The sequence below is a fragment of the Hibiscus syriacus genome, unplaced genomic scaffold (genome assembly GCF_006381635.1).
Source record: "Hibiscus syriacus cultivar Baekdansim isolate YM2019G1 unplaced genomic scaffold, ASM638163v2 tig00113726_pilon, whole genome shotgun sequence".
NCBI classification, from domain to species: domain Eukaryota; kingdom Viridiplantae; phylum Streptophyta; class Magnoliopsida; order Malvales; family Malvaceae; genus Hibiscus; species Hibiscus syriacus.
In genome coordinates, this window is record NW_024063472.1 from 3,322,127 (window position 1) to 3,337,125 (window position 14,999).

General features: G+C 33.7%; 1 pseudogene; it reads right to left on the bottom strand.

The window, feature by feature from the left end:
• Positions 1-8,380: 8,380 nt before the first annotated feature.
• On the bottom strand, positions 8,381-12,704 carry LOC120187838 (annotated as a pseudogene).
• Between the last annotated feature and the right edge of the window lie 2,295 nt (positions 12,705-14,999).

Consider the following 14,999-nt stretch of genomic DNA (forward strand, 5'->3'; position numbering starts at 1 on the left):
GTTGTGTACCAGTTTTGATGTAGATTTTTCTGTGAATGTTGAAGCTGGGGCTCTTAGTCTTGTTGTCGGTCAGGCTACTAACAGTGCTGGTCCTGGTGTAAGTGAGAGTGGTGATCGTCTCTCAACTACTGTGCAAGATCATGCCGAGTAGTAGGGTGCATCATTAGTTTTTTAGTCAATTCTTAGTGGTGCTTCTAGAAATTTTGAAGATGGTCAAACTCTTCTTTCTTCTCAAAATGGGCATCCAATGGTCACTTGTAGTAAATGGGGAATTTTTAAACTGAATTTGTTTGTTGCTCAAAAACAAGTGGGTGATAGTGAGTCTTGCAAAATTGGTCAAGTGTTCAAGACCCTCGATGGAAGGAAGCAGTTCTCGCTGAGTATGATGCTATTGTGAAGAATGGTACGTGGATGCTTGAGCCGCTGCCAATAGGGCGAACAATAATTGGGTGTAAATGGTTGTTCAAGGTCAAGTCTAATGATGATGGGTCTGTCTTAAGGTACAAGGCTCGTCTTATGGTGAGAGGTTATTCTCAGGTGCCCGATCATGATTTCAATGATACGTTTAGTCCAGTTGTTAAGACTACCATGGTAAATATTGTTCTATCATTAGCTGTGATTCGTGGGTGGAGTGTGAGAAAGGTTGATGTCAATAACGTGTTCCTCAACGGTGATCTCAGAGAAGAAGTGTATATGGTTCAGCCACCGGGTTTTGAACGTGTGGCTAGTGATGACTATCGGTTGGTTTGTAGGTTGAAGAAAGCGTTATATAGGTTGTGTCAAGCCTCGTGCTTATGGTATTCCAAGTTGCGTTGGTTTTCGTTGGAGCTTGGATTTCATGACACTTCAGCTGATGCGTCTATATTTATTCATCGAGATGGTGGAGTTCGTACGTTTGTTTTAGTGTATGTGGACGATATTATTATCACGGGTGACTCTCGTGATGTTATTGATGTTGTAGTTCGGTTGCTTGGACAGAAGTTTTCCTTGAAATATATGGGTGAGCTTGGGTATTTTCTTGTTATTGAGGTTCACAGAACACCTGAGCAACTGATTTTGAATCAACATAAATTTGTTCGAGAGTTGTTGGAGCAAACAGGTATGCTCAGTTCTAAGCCTGCGCTTACCCCGATAATGGTCTCACCCAAGTTGACGTATGATGCTAGGAAGTTGCTTGCAGATGTGTTGGTGTATTGTAGTATTGTTGGGTCATTGTTGTATTTGAGCCACACACGACCAGATATAGCTTTTAGTGTTAATCGTGTGGCCCAATATATGTATCATCCTTGTGATGGTCATTGGTTTGTTGTGAAGAGAATTTTGTGTTACTTGAATGGAACAGTTGATCATGGTTTGGTGTTCTGGTCGTCATCTTTCTCTGAAGCTTGTTGTGTTACTGTTTTTACCGATTCTGATTAGGCAAGTAATATAGATGATTGTCAGTCAGTTTTTGGGTCATGTGTGTTCCTTGGGTGTAATCTGATCTCATGGAGTACTAGACGACAGAAGACGGTGGCTCGGTCGACATATGAGGCTAAAGATCGTAGCATTGTTTATACAGTATATGAAGTAGTTTGGATTAATTCCTTACTTACTGATATGGGTGAGTCGGTGTTTACAACTCCGGATGTGTGGAGTGACAACACTAGTGCCATTGCAATGAGTGCTAATCCAATATTTGATACACATTCTAAGCATATTGAGTTGGATCTGCATTTTGTGCAAGAAAAAGTGGCTCGTGGAGCTATTCAGGTGAATTATGTTCCTGCAGAGCACCAACTAGCAGACGGGCTGACTAAACCCTTGCTAAAGTCTGCTCATGTTTTGTTTCGACAGAAAGTTCAAGTTGCTGAAGCTGAAAAAGAGATAGCTGAGAGGGATGGGGAGAATGTTGAAGTATAGTAATGTAGTTGCGTGTATGTTGAGCAACGTCTGTTAGGCAGTCTGTTATAAAGCTGTTAAGAGGCTGTTAAAGTTGTTATGTTGAAGTTCATACAGTTAGAGAATGTTCATGCAGTTATAGCCCTTATTGCTTGTATATATATGCTGTAATAGTTCTTGAATGACTAAGCAAGATTGATAAATGTTCTAAACATGTTCTCTGTGTAGTCTAATTGATTGTTTAACACCCCTTAATCTCTCGGGAAAACCTGCTAGCAAATATAAACTTTCTAACAAAATTTATTTGTAGTATAGTTTCTTTAGAGAATAGGAAGAAGAAAGAAACCAAATGACAAATCAAAAGGAGCTATAACAATAGATAAAACATAGGGTAAACTACGTGCTTAGTACCTAAACTATCAGTTTTGATTTGTTATAGTACCTAATTTTTTAATTTTTTCCAGAATCATACCAAACGTTTAGTTTTTATTTCATTTTAACACTCCATTAAAAAGTAACGTTAAGTTTTGAAAAAAGTGAAAGTTTAGGTACTAAACGAGCCAAAATTGATAGTGTAGATATTAAACACATTAAGTTTTTAACGGGGGTATTAAAATGAAATAAAAACTAAACGTTAAACATGATTTTAAAAAATTGAAAGTTTAGGTAATAAAACGAATCGAAACTGATAGTTTAGGCACTACACACGTAACTTATCCTAAAAGATGTCCCATTATCAAGGAATAATTGAAGTATAAAATGACATTAACTAAGTGATCTCAATAGTAAAAAATTTATTGTTATTGCTAAAGGTTTCATGTTCAAACACGATGTTTGCAAGGCTATTTGAATGTTTATTGTCAAATGATTAAGAATTTTTTGAACAAATACTATCTTATAATTACCTTAAACTAAATAAAAAAACTCAATTTTTAAATGATCTCTCAAAAGCATTATGAAAAAAATAATTTAAAGCTTATCCTTATATGTTATTCTAATACAAAGTTGTTTAGGAATATTAGTAGAGTGAGATTAGCGATAAAAGTGTAACACTTGTTGAGGAATAATCTTTTTGTAATTTTTATTTTTACAATTATTAAAAATTTAACACTTTCTTTAATATTTTTGAAAATTTATTTTTAAAATAATTATTTTATAATTGTAATATTTTCATAATGATTTTATATTTTATATTTCATATTTTAAATTGTTTTTATTATTTGTTGCATTTTTAATTTTTTTCAAATATTTTCAATCTCTTGAAAATATTCATTTTCCAATCTTAATTATTTTTTAAGATTTCAAATATTTTAATATTTTTAAATATATTTTATAATTTTATACATTTTTTAATTTTTGAAAATTTTCTATAAACTTTTCTTAAGAATTAAATAAACATTTAAACTTTTTTTAAAAAAAACTAAATAAGTCTCTTTTAACATATCAAATCATCCATGCAAAAGTTTCCAAATAATGCTTCCCACTTTTTCAATTCCCCAGATAATGCACTCTGGGAATTATTTCCTAGGATAAACCATTGCTACAGTAAACAGTGAAGACGTCGTGTAATTTCGCGACCAATTAAAGACGCTAGAATTTCTATGCGTCTTTGAGCTAAAATTGAGCTCATTGAAGACGCAGTGTAATCCCTACGTTTTGGATATGAAGATTCGATGACTATCATGCATATTCAACGTAATTCTCGTACCTTCTGTAAGTTTGCACCACCACAGTCGTCCATGCAACACAGTTGTCTTGATGTATCATGCGTCCGTAAAGGCTGCAATGGTCATGCATACAAAGTTTGCAAGCAACATGAGTTCGTGCAGCACTGTTGCCTTGATGCAGCATGACAGTGAAGAGTAAAATCAAATCAACTTTGATTTTAAATCTTACAAAGCTTGCTTCCGTGTGAAAACAAATGAGTTTGTATAAAAAATAATTTTAAGTATATATATGGACGAGTTGAGGTGTTAAATTACCAAAATTAGGGAGGGGAAAGAGTGAAATCTTTACTTGAAGAAAAAAAAATAAGAAGATTGAAATAGAAAGACTGCAAAGCCTGCTTAAATAACAAAATTTTCGTTCGTTTTCTTAATTAAGTATTCGAATAATTTATATAAATGTGTAATATTTTACCTCGTATTGTTTTGTTAAATGATATTGTTGAGTTTATTTACAAATATTTTTTAAATGATATTGTAAAGTAATATTTTTACCTCGTATTGTTATGTTAAATGATATTATTAAGTTTAATTACATATAGTTTTTTGTTAAATGACATCGTTGAGTGATATTTTACCTCGTATTGTTATGTTAAATGTGTATATTTGTTTTGTAATGTTTTTAGTTTTTATTTGACTTGTGATAAAACAGTTAGTATTGATTTAGTAATTAGATTAAAATGATAAAAGAGTTAGATCATTTTACCTTATTAACTATTATTAGAATATTTTATTTTTTGTTATATATATATATATATATATTTCATATGTAGGGAAAAATGAGCAACAAACTCTTCATGATTGTCCATTATAATGGACATGTTATAGAGAATGAGGTCGATGTTGTTTTTCAATCTAAAAGACCTATAAATATGATGTTTAAAGGAAACATCACATTTATAGAAATGAAGGAGAAGATAGAAAGAAAAATATGAGCTACAATTGATGGGTTGATGTATAGGTTTATGATATGTCCCAATCCAGTCATGTATGTTGCAGTACCACTTAAAGAAGATGATATTAGAACCATGATTGAAGTACATGACCCAACAAATATTTCGTTTATTAAGTTATTTGTTGAGGTGAACAATATATTTGATGTTCCCGGGTCGTAAAAAAATATGGTTGGAAATTCATCTCAAATGACTTTCGGAAGTGAGTTTAAGGACCCGACATATAGGTCGATAAATAATTTTATGGCGATGTTGGAAAGTGCAAATGAAGTCAGTGGGACATCGAGAATAGTAGAGTATAGGGCAAGAATCATACATCTTTCAGAATTGACTGTTGATGTTGATGTTGAAATTAGAGAGAAACACATGATGATTCCAACGATGATGAAGAAACTAAAGAACGATGACACTATTTTTATGGTGGAGAAGTTGATTTGGCGAATGATGAACATCCGACATCGTATCAACCTACTCCTCACATGTGCGAGTTAGATTATGATGCAATGTGTGCAACTGAATTCCTAGAGATACCATATTTCACTTCAGGCTACGTAACTGAATCATTCAAAAACTCGGATGAATTATTTGTTGGGAAGCAATATAGAGGAAAAAAATGAAGCTGCATTGACGAGTAAAGTGTAACATCCTCAATACCGGGTTAGTGATTAAATTATAAAGTTTCAGAATTTGGTGATTAAAGTAGAATAATTGAATAGTTTAATGAGTTATATGAGAAATATTGTGTATGATTGAAGTGTAAAGAAGAAGAAATTGAAGGACAAAATGGTATTTTTGGAAAGAAATAATTTAATTTGGGCTATGGTTATATTAACCCACGTGGAAGACAAGGAAGCTAAAAATCTAAGCTTCCAGAGATATCTTCTTCTTCTATTCTCTTCAAAGTGAAGACCCCAAAGTAAAGGTAAGTTTTATTGTTAATTGATTATTAGTTGAAATTCAAGTTGTGTTTTGATTATTAGGTGATAATTAAGCTTAAGGAAAGCTTAATTTGCTCTAAAACAACAAGATGGGAAGAATAGGAAGGATTAAAGAAAGGAAGTGGAAAAGTGAAATCTTGATAGGAAAGTATTAAGTAGATTCCAAGCTTAAATTTTACTTGTCATTAATGGAATTAAGGAATAGGAAGTGTTAGAATGAGAATTAGAGCATGTTGGAAATTAAGTGTGATTCTTGAATATCATATAAAGAATAGGATTTTGAGTTTAAGAAAGTGATTATTGAGTAGGATTGAGTGTAAGTATATGTATGCAAGTTAGGGATATTAAAGGAAGTGAAATATGAAGAATTGAGCTGAAAAGAGTGATTTTTCGTGCTTAAAATGACATTTCTGGGCTAAGGGTATCGGTACCCATTCAATAGGCACCGATACCCTCTTAAACAAAATAATCACATAATATATTGAGGGTATTGATACCCCCCAGTTGGGTACTGATACGCCCCTTGAACGAAAAATCACAGAATTCCATGAGTCTACTGATACCTTAAGTAGGGTATCGATACCCCCTAAAGAAAAAATAGAATATTGATTCCTTACATTTATTTAAGTTATTAGAAGCAAGTTGCAAGGTTTAGGCATATGATAATCATCTTGAAAATTTTATTATGTAGATACAGAGCCTAAACAAGTTTCGGAACAATTGCCTAGTAAGATCGATCGGGGGAAAAACAAAGGAATATAGGTGAGTGCATATTAGAGATGTAGTTCAAAGAAATTACAAAGAAATTAAGACTTGTGATAAGTCTCTTTCTTAGATTAATTTCTTAGTATGATAGTTATGAACATGCATACATTATAGTCTTTATTAAACATTCATAAGTCATATATGTTGACATATGATTCGATACATGATTCATGTGAATGTACTCAAATACTTATGTTACATGATATAAGATTAATGGTGATATGCACATGGGAAATGTGATAGAACAAATGATATATGTAATTACAGGGGAAATGATACAAGTACATAGTTATATGAAATATAATATTAATGCCCATATGATTTAATGTGAGAGCTATAGGTATAGTTGGCATGCCAAGAGTCGAGGGTTTCATAGGTCATTCGGGACATACTCACAGGTCCTTTGAGACAATTTCATATGCCACTCAGTGGGAATTATACGAGCTGTGGTGACAACAGATGTGCACAACCTCTATGTACTCGAATACCTTAAGTTCTCAGTATATACATGGGCATATAAATAATATGGAAAAATGTATGTATTGCATTATAGTTATCATACTAATGTTGTTCATAGCGAGTCATATGAATGAAACGAAATTGTGAATGATAGTGATGATTTTATATGAATAACATGTCACATATTCATATGCATAAGAAAAGCATTATTATAGATTTATGTCTCACTAAGTCTATGACTTAGCGTGTAAGTGATTTACACGTAGGTACATAAAAGCAAGAAGACCGGTCTTAGGAGCAGCAGAGCAGCATATCCTCATTTGAAGATTAGATCAGAAGCACCTTACATAGTATGTTGGTTTATATTTTATATGTGTTGGCATGTAGATAGAGTCATATAGTATGTACGCTATGATCGAAGTGTAATGTTTTGAACTTGTGATGTAAATATAGTTTTGTGTTAATGAAAGTTTTAAATTTATGATGGTTTTATAAATGCACAAGCTTTAAAAAGTCAATGTGACATCTCAGATTCGTATTCGGGTCAGATACTGGTTGGGGGTGTTACATAAAGGGTATTCTATAAAATACCATGTTGATTACAAGGTTACATAGTCCAACCAGAAAACTTTGTATGTGAAGTGTGTTAAATATGGCCCCGAGTGTAAGTGGCTGATCAGGTTGTCCAAAATGTCGAGGCAAGATGCTTGGGTTATCACAATGTACAATGATCCTCACGTATGGTTACAGAGCTATTAGATTCCGATATAATATAACAATAAGGGAAAGTGTTAGTTGAACAAAACCCTAGGATCCCTTGTTCAATCTTAGTTACATCTATTCAAGACCAGTTTGGATACAATGTAAAATACAAACCAGTTTGGTATGCGAATGAGAATGCAAGTAGGTTGATATATGGCGATTGAGATACATCATACAATGAGCTACCGGATTTGTTACAAGCTATCAAAGAATTCATCCCAGGAACCATAGTGAAATCTCAAACCATGCCTGCATACAACCTAGAAGGTCAACTTTTTCAAGGGAAGAGAATATTTCATAGACTCTTTTGGGCATTCAACCCATACATTGAAGAATTTCCATTTTGCAAGCCTCTGGTCCAAGTAGATGGTACGTGGTTGCACATGCAATATAACCATATACTACTGATAGTTGTTGCACAAGATGGTCAATGAAATATCTTTTCAATATCATTCGTCATTGTTGAAGGAGATACAAAAAATGGGCAATATGATGTCGAGGGGCTCGACGATTTCGTTATGGTTGCTCGGGAGTCTGATCACATAGGCAACCTACTCAATTACCAAGGGTATATTCTCCGGTGTTGTAAATTCTTGTGAACTACTCTGTCTTCCTTTCTTTGGTGGATGACAAATAGTTGTATTTGACATCATATATGTCATGTCATTAAAATCAAATGTTGATCCAAATATGGGATCGTAGTTGATGGGTGTTTGAGGAGGTGGAATAAACTCAGGTCTGTAGGGAGTAAAATTTAATCATCAAACGTTTAATGAAATGATGAGCCGTAACATACTATTGTATTACCCTTTTCCCATATGATTAAACTCGATCTTTGATTCATATGTTTGTCCCAATACTGCCATGTTGATCGTGTTTCGCCTGAATCATCAAACGCTTAATCCAATTGAACCGTTTCCACTTCATGTTGAGCTGAACTCCCACTTCCACGCAGTCTAGATTTTCTTCTTTTACTAAATTTTTTCATATATGCTTTAAATCTCTTCCTTTCTGTGGTTGTTGTCAAGTACAACTTCCCATTATCCCAATGATATATATGGTAAGCCGAATTTTGCAAATCGAAGTCATCATCTTGAACATAAGTGAGATTCAACATTAACGTTGCTCTGTTGTTCCAAAGATTGATGTAGTAGGCATGTTTCGTAACCCAATCAACCACGGGCTTGCCCCGTGCATCTATTGCGTGGATACCATCATCATTTTCTAGAATTTGCGGAATAGGTTGGTGGAAGCTAAATTGCCTCAACACTTTATCAGCCCTATAGTACTTAACAAAAGCAAAATGTATCAAGGGTGTAACAACTCACCAATATTCACAACCCTCCCAAATATATTGCGTATGTGGCAGCACAAACGATATTATTTCTCCAATGTCGCACGACCTCCAAATAAACTATATAAATAAATAGTAAATTATATAATTATATATATATTATATAAATAAATAGTAAATCTATATCATATACCTCATTTTTGCTTTTAATATCGATATTCATTCTAAACTCCTTCATATTATTATGTGCCAACCCCATTTCTTCTATTTTATGCCTCCATCTATATAGCAAAAAAATAATATTAGAAAAATTGTTTCTATATTCAAGAAAATAAATAAATTCAAACTAATATTTTAAATCAAAATTTTACCCTCGACAAGAAGAAATTCAATCTCAACTCAACTAATCTGTGTTAAAAATGGAAGTCTGTGTCAAGCCAACGACTGTAGCAACATCAGACATCCACCGATTTCTACTGTAAATTTATTATCTATGACTAATGATGTCTTACACATCTAACGCTATAAGAACACCAATATTGTTGATCCCCAACTATATTTACTGGTTTCCCAAAATAAGTCCAACAATGGGAAATGTTGTACATAAACTAGATTACCGGATTTATCCGACATCAAAATTGCCCCCAATCAGTTGGAGTATATATGCTCGAGTTGAATATCTAAATTTTTCATCGATACTATAACGATCGAGCTTAAATTCATTCTCTAACCATGACAGCTTCAAACGCGACCCTTTTAAAATTTCTGGTGGCAGTGTCTTCCCGAGGTACTTCTCACAAACTAAATTCAGTTCTTTTCATTTTTCCTTACCACTACCATCCCATTTATCGGGAGCCCGAGTTGTAGGGCCACATCATCGAGAGTGTTTGTGCATTCTCCACAGGGTAAATGAAATGTATGAGTTTCAAGCCTCCATCGTTCAACCAATGCATTCATCGAACCAGGGACCAGCTTGAAGCCTCAAACAAACGTGACTCGTAAAATCCAAACCCTTTCAAATTATGGATAATAAAAGCGTATGGCACATTACAAACATTGATTCGTAATCGAAGGTGTTCCTGGTCGTTTTCCTGTAATTTTTTAATCCATTGAATTAATCATAAAATAATTTTCATTTTTAATAAGCATTTTCACTAGTAGAAAAAACCCCTTTAATGACGCGCATTGCGCGTCATCTATGGGTGCGGATGACACACAAAATGTCTGTCGTTGAAGCCACTGACATGAATTTTTGATGACGCGCAATTGTGTGTCATAAATCTATGACGCGAATTTATGACGCTCATTGCGTGTCATTGAAGCCCCCGTCATAAATGAAGATGACACACATTTATGTGTCATAAATTTATGACACTCATGTATGACTTACATTGCGTGTCATTGAAGCACGCGTCATTAAAAAAGATGACACACATTCTTGTGTCGTGATTGTATTTCGTAAATTATATATATATATATATATATATATTGTAGATTGATAAATAATCAAACTAAATCACATTTAATGCCTCATAATACTAAATATATATATCATATTTTATATAAGCAATCCATTTGCATACAATATATTCACATTAAGTTATCAAAAATATTGTAATCATATGTGTCGATACAAAATATCACGACATAATAAAGTTTGTCACATAAGATTCCTCAAAACCCTATATAAATATAACGGGATTATGTTATGTCAAAATAAAGAGAAGAAACTATCATTCATCTCTTCGATATGCCATTTGCTATAAAAAATAAAATGCTTGTGAACAACTCAAGAGAATAAACTATCACATAAGAGGCTGTTGTGTATCCGTCGTGATGCGCCTTTTGCCATCTCCATGCAATCTGTAAACTCTCATGGAGATCGGTAAATCGAGCTGTCCAATTCAGCTCTCGCCTTATCTTAGTTGGATCACTAAACACTTTGATCTTCACCCCAGTGGCTTTCTTACATGCCTCCACAAACTCCTTCACAGATCTACCTCTTCCGGTGCCAACATTGCAGATTCCCACTTTATTGGGCTTTGCGTTTTGAAGAGCTTTCACATGAGCATCGACCACGTCAGTAACGTCGATATAATCACGAATGCAAGTCTCGTCGTGTGTTTTATAGTCCATTCCGTTGACCTACACGAAAATCACAATAACCATAACAAAGTTCACCAAAATCAATTTGAAACCATAAAGGCAAAACTATGAACATCTTGGGTGATAGGTGTGATAACATTATAAAAGTTACAAGAACAAAACAAACATGAAAAAAGCACATACAAAGTACAGTTGTAGTAATTAATACATAAATTATTTTATCATATACACAATATTTTTCACTCGAGAAAATGCATCATTGTTAAACATATGGAATGACAGATAATCATAGTTCAGTCCAAATCTTTCAAATCTTCAATGAGCTCTAAGATCTGCCTAACGTATTAGGCAGATGCTTGCAAAGGTGATGTCAGCATAAAAGAAAATTAAATTAGATACACAAAGCATCCAGTTATGCAAAATCATCATCTATAGAAAACTTATTTCAAGGAAAAGATGAAAATGTAGGCATTATAAATGATCATTGATTTTTTTCTAGTAGTTGTCAAACTTTAGAATCACGTATATATACTTTTTATTCTAATGAACTTTTCTTGATACTCACACACAGAAAATCAATGATTTGATTGAACCCATATTTGCACTTCACATACTTTTTTGCACTTCCCATTGTTAGGAAGAGAATACATTCACAAAATTATCCAATTTTACATCAGGAATATACACATGGCCTTTCTTCCTAAAATAATGAAGTGTTCTCTAAATTGTCTGTACATGACTAGTTGTTTACATCTTGACCCCAGGTGTAGCTGAAATACGTAGCAATCATTAAAGAATCATAGTGAAGGGATAAAAGGAATAACACACCTTGAGACCAAGAATAATACCACGAGCTGCATCAAAACAAGCACCTGAAATTCGTCCATGCTCACGCTACTCAGGTCTGGGAGCCTCACCTAATTTTCCTTCAGGATCTAACCCGATCACATTGAAGTATCTAAAATTCACAAAAATACATATGAATCATAACCTTAGCAAATTCCTTTTAATGTTCAAGTTTTTAATAACAATAATAATATATTAATAGGAGAGCATATTGTTGGACTATCATCAATTTTGGTCAGAACTCTACACATTGAATATGATAGTATAAGCCCTTCGAGGTCTACAAAGTTCATCAATCCTAAATTATTCTGAACTAAGCTACCTTCTATGGTTTCCTTGTAATCTAGAACTACAAAATGACTGTGTTAAAAACATGACTATGTAGACCTTGCATGTATGTCTTATATATGCAGCAGTTAGCTGGCAGAACAATGAAAACTTATCAACTAACTCCCTCCAATGAGAAAGTATAATGATCTAAAATACTTAGTTTTGGTTTAAGGCATGGAAGACTTCTGGGATGCTAAGTTGATAAAATTATGCATATTGAGAAAAGAAAACATTGAGTAAACTCAAAGCTCCTAAAAGTAAACTAAAATAAAACCTTAGGATAATTACTGCCATGTCTGAATTTTTAGAGAAATCCATGATGATATCTTCTGACATCTTCTTAGCTTTTCTATATGGATTGATTGGAACCTGAGTTGGTTCCAAAACGAAGGTCAGTTTCCTTGTAATACAACTCTATATTAATCCAGAAATTGATGAAGGTTGATCCTTTAATATTTCCTCAAACAAAAATTTAAAATTTATCAAGCATAAAACCAAGTTTGCAACGTGCCTGTGGGGTTTCTTCAGTGATTGGCATCTTCTCAGGCTCCCCATATGTGGCACATGTACTAGAATATATCAAAGTCCTAACACTATGAGCAGCCATCAACTCTAGGACCACCAAGGTGTTTGAAGTAATGTTGTGATAATACCTACAAATCATGGGAATATATAGCATAAAGAACATAATTTGGAGATTAGTTTAAATCATGCAAAAACTTCTCAATCAAAGATCAAGGAGTTAATTTTAAATGTCAAAAGATAAATGATTTTTAAGAACACAACTAATGCAAATACAAGAGGGCATTTGAATGGTGATGGTGTTAGAAAAAATCCATCTAGAGAACGAATATAAAAGTTGGATTTACCCGAAACCATCAAGGAAATGAAAAGCATGAATTTCATGGCAGATACACCGAAGGAATTGAAAAAAAGATGAATTTACTCGAAAGTAAAAACAAAATAACATTAATGGAACATTGAAGGAGGCCAAGAAAATAACAAAAGAAGGGGGGAACCCTGAAGAAGAACCCATTTCCTGGTCGTTATCAAGAGGGAAGAACTGTCAGGTCACGGGAGCCGGTCCACTCTCCATGGAGCACTCTTCTTCTTCTTCTTCGTGAGGCACCGAGAAATCAAAAATCCTGCTACTTCTCTTCTTTAACCCCGCTTCAACTCGCTCACCATCTTCTTCTTCCGATCCATCCTCGACCACCAAAGCTGAAGAACTTGAATTCGACATAGATCGATCCGTTTTCCCTTGTCTTCATCATCGTCTATGGAAGTCTTCTGTGACGAACAACAACCCTCGGATTCATCGTCTCTCGGTTGTTGATACGACGAGTTATTGAGATCCCACATTTTCCCCTCTTTCTCAGCTTATAATCTCCACACAAAAAAACAACAAACTTAAGAAAATATCCTCACCAAAAAAAAAGAAAACCCAAAAAATTCAGAGAGAAAACTAGAATTGATTAACGAGGGGGGAAGAGAAGCGGGAAAGGATGAAAATAATGGGGGGAAATTAAAATACAACTCCTAAAGATGACACACATTTAAAACTGTACGTGTTTTTGTAAATTTTTTGGATTATGACTATTAAATATGACACACATTATTGTAAGTCATAAATCGTTCAGACTTTTAAAAACATGACATTTTTTTAATGACACACATGTTTTGCAAGTCATAAATTAGCATGTGTCATCGTTCGCGTGTCATTAAAGGTATATTTTCTTGTAGTGTCTAAAAAAATATATTAAATACTAATACCAACGCTCCAAAATGAGAAGCAATATGTTAATCATCTAATTTCAGAAGATTATTTTGTGCTACCATACTTCAACAAATCTATAGAAAAAATTAACCTAAATTAATTTGAATAAAAAATATATAAATTAAGACATAAAAATAAAATAAAATAAAAAAATATACTTACAACCCTATATTTTGAACGAATATGTTGATCACCACACAACGATAATGGCCAACTAAATAAACGTGATTGATATCCCACTTGTTTGCTTTCACTGGTTTCTTCAACACCCACTTTCTTTCTTCTCTTTCAACTACACAAAATTTTTTATGCTTTCATCGGGTAGGTAAACAAACTATCCACACTGCAATATATAACATTATAACCCCTCACCAACCCAACCAAACCAATAATTTCTCTACACCAATAATTTCTTCAACACATACTTTACATGCATGACCATTCATGGAGCACCCTAAACCCTAGACCTTCACGTGCATGGAGTAGTCTTCACGGGCGCATGCATGCATCAAGGCAGCTGTGCTACACGGACGGCAGTGGTGGTAGAGGCTTGGAGAAGGCACGGGAATTGTGTTGAAGATGCATGGTAATCCCTGAGTCTTCATCTCTAAAACGTAGGGATTACACCACGTTTTCACTGTGCTTGGTTTTGGCTCAAAGACGCGTAAAAATCTGACATCTACAATAGATCACGGCAATTACACGACGTCTTCAGCGTTTACTATAGCAAATGGCCAATCCTATGAAATAACTCTCATGATGCATTATCTGGGGAATTAAAAGTGGGAAGCATTTTCTGGGAACTTTTGCGCATAATCCATGGAGTGTCAAGTCAATTAAAATTGGGTAATTTAGAAGATTGATTATTTTTTGTTTAAGTTGTATATAAACTTTATCATTGTATTGAAAAATATATAATATTTGATATTCTATTTAATTAAAACGTGATTATTGAAAATTAATTATCGTAAGAATTTTTAATATATTATTATTGACTTGATACAATAAATTATTGTTTTATCAATGGGTTACCGAAGCATGATCACATATTTATGAGTTATCTCTTCCTTCCAACCGTTAATTCGGTACATTTTTATGTGTTCTTAGACTTACATCCGATGTTCAAATTATTATTGGATCAACGAGGCCTAGTATTCATGTGAA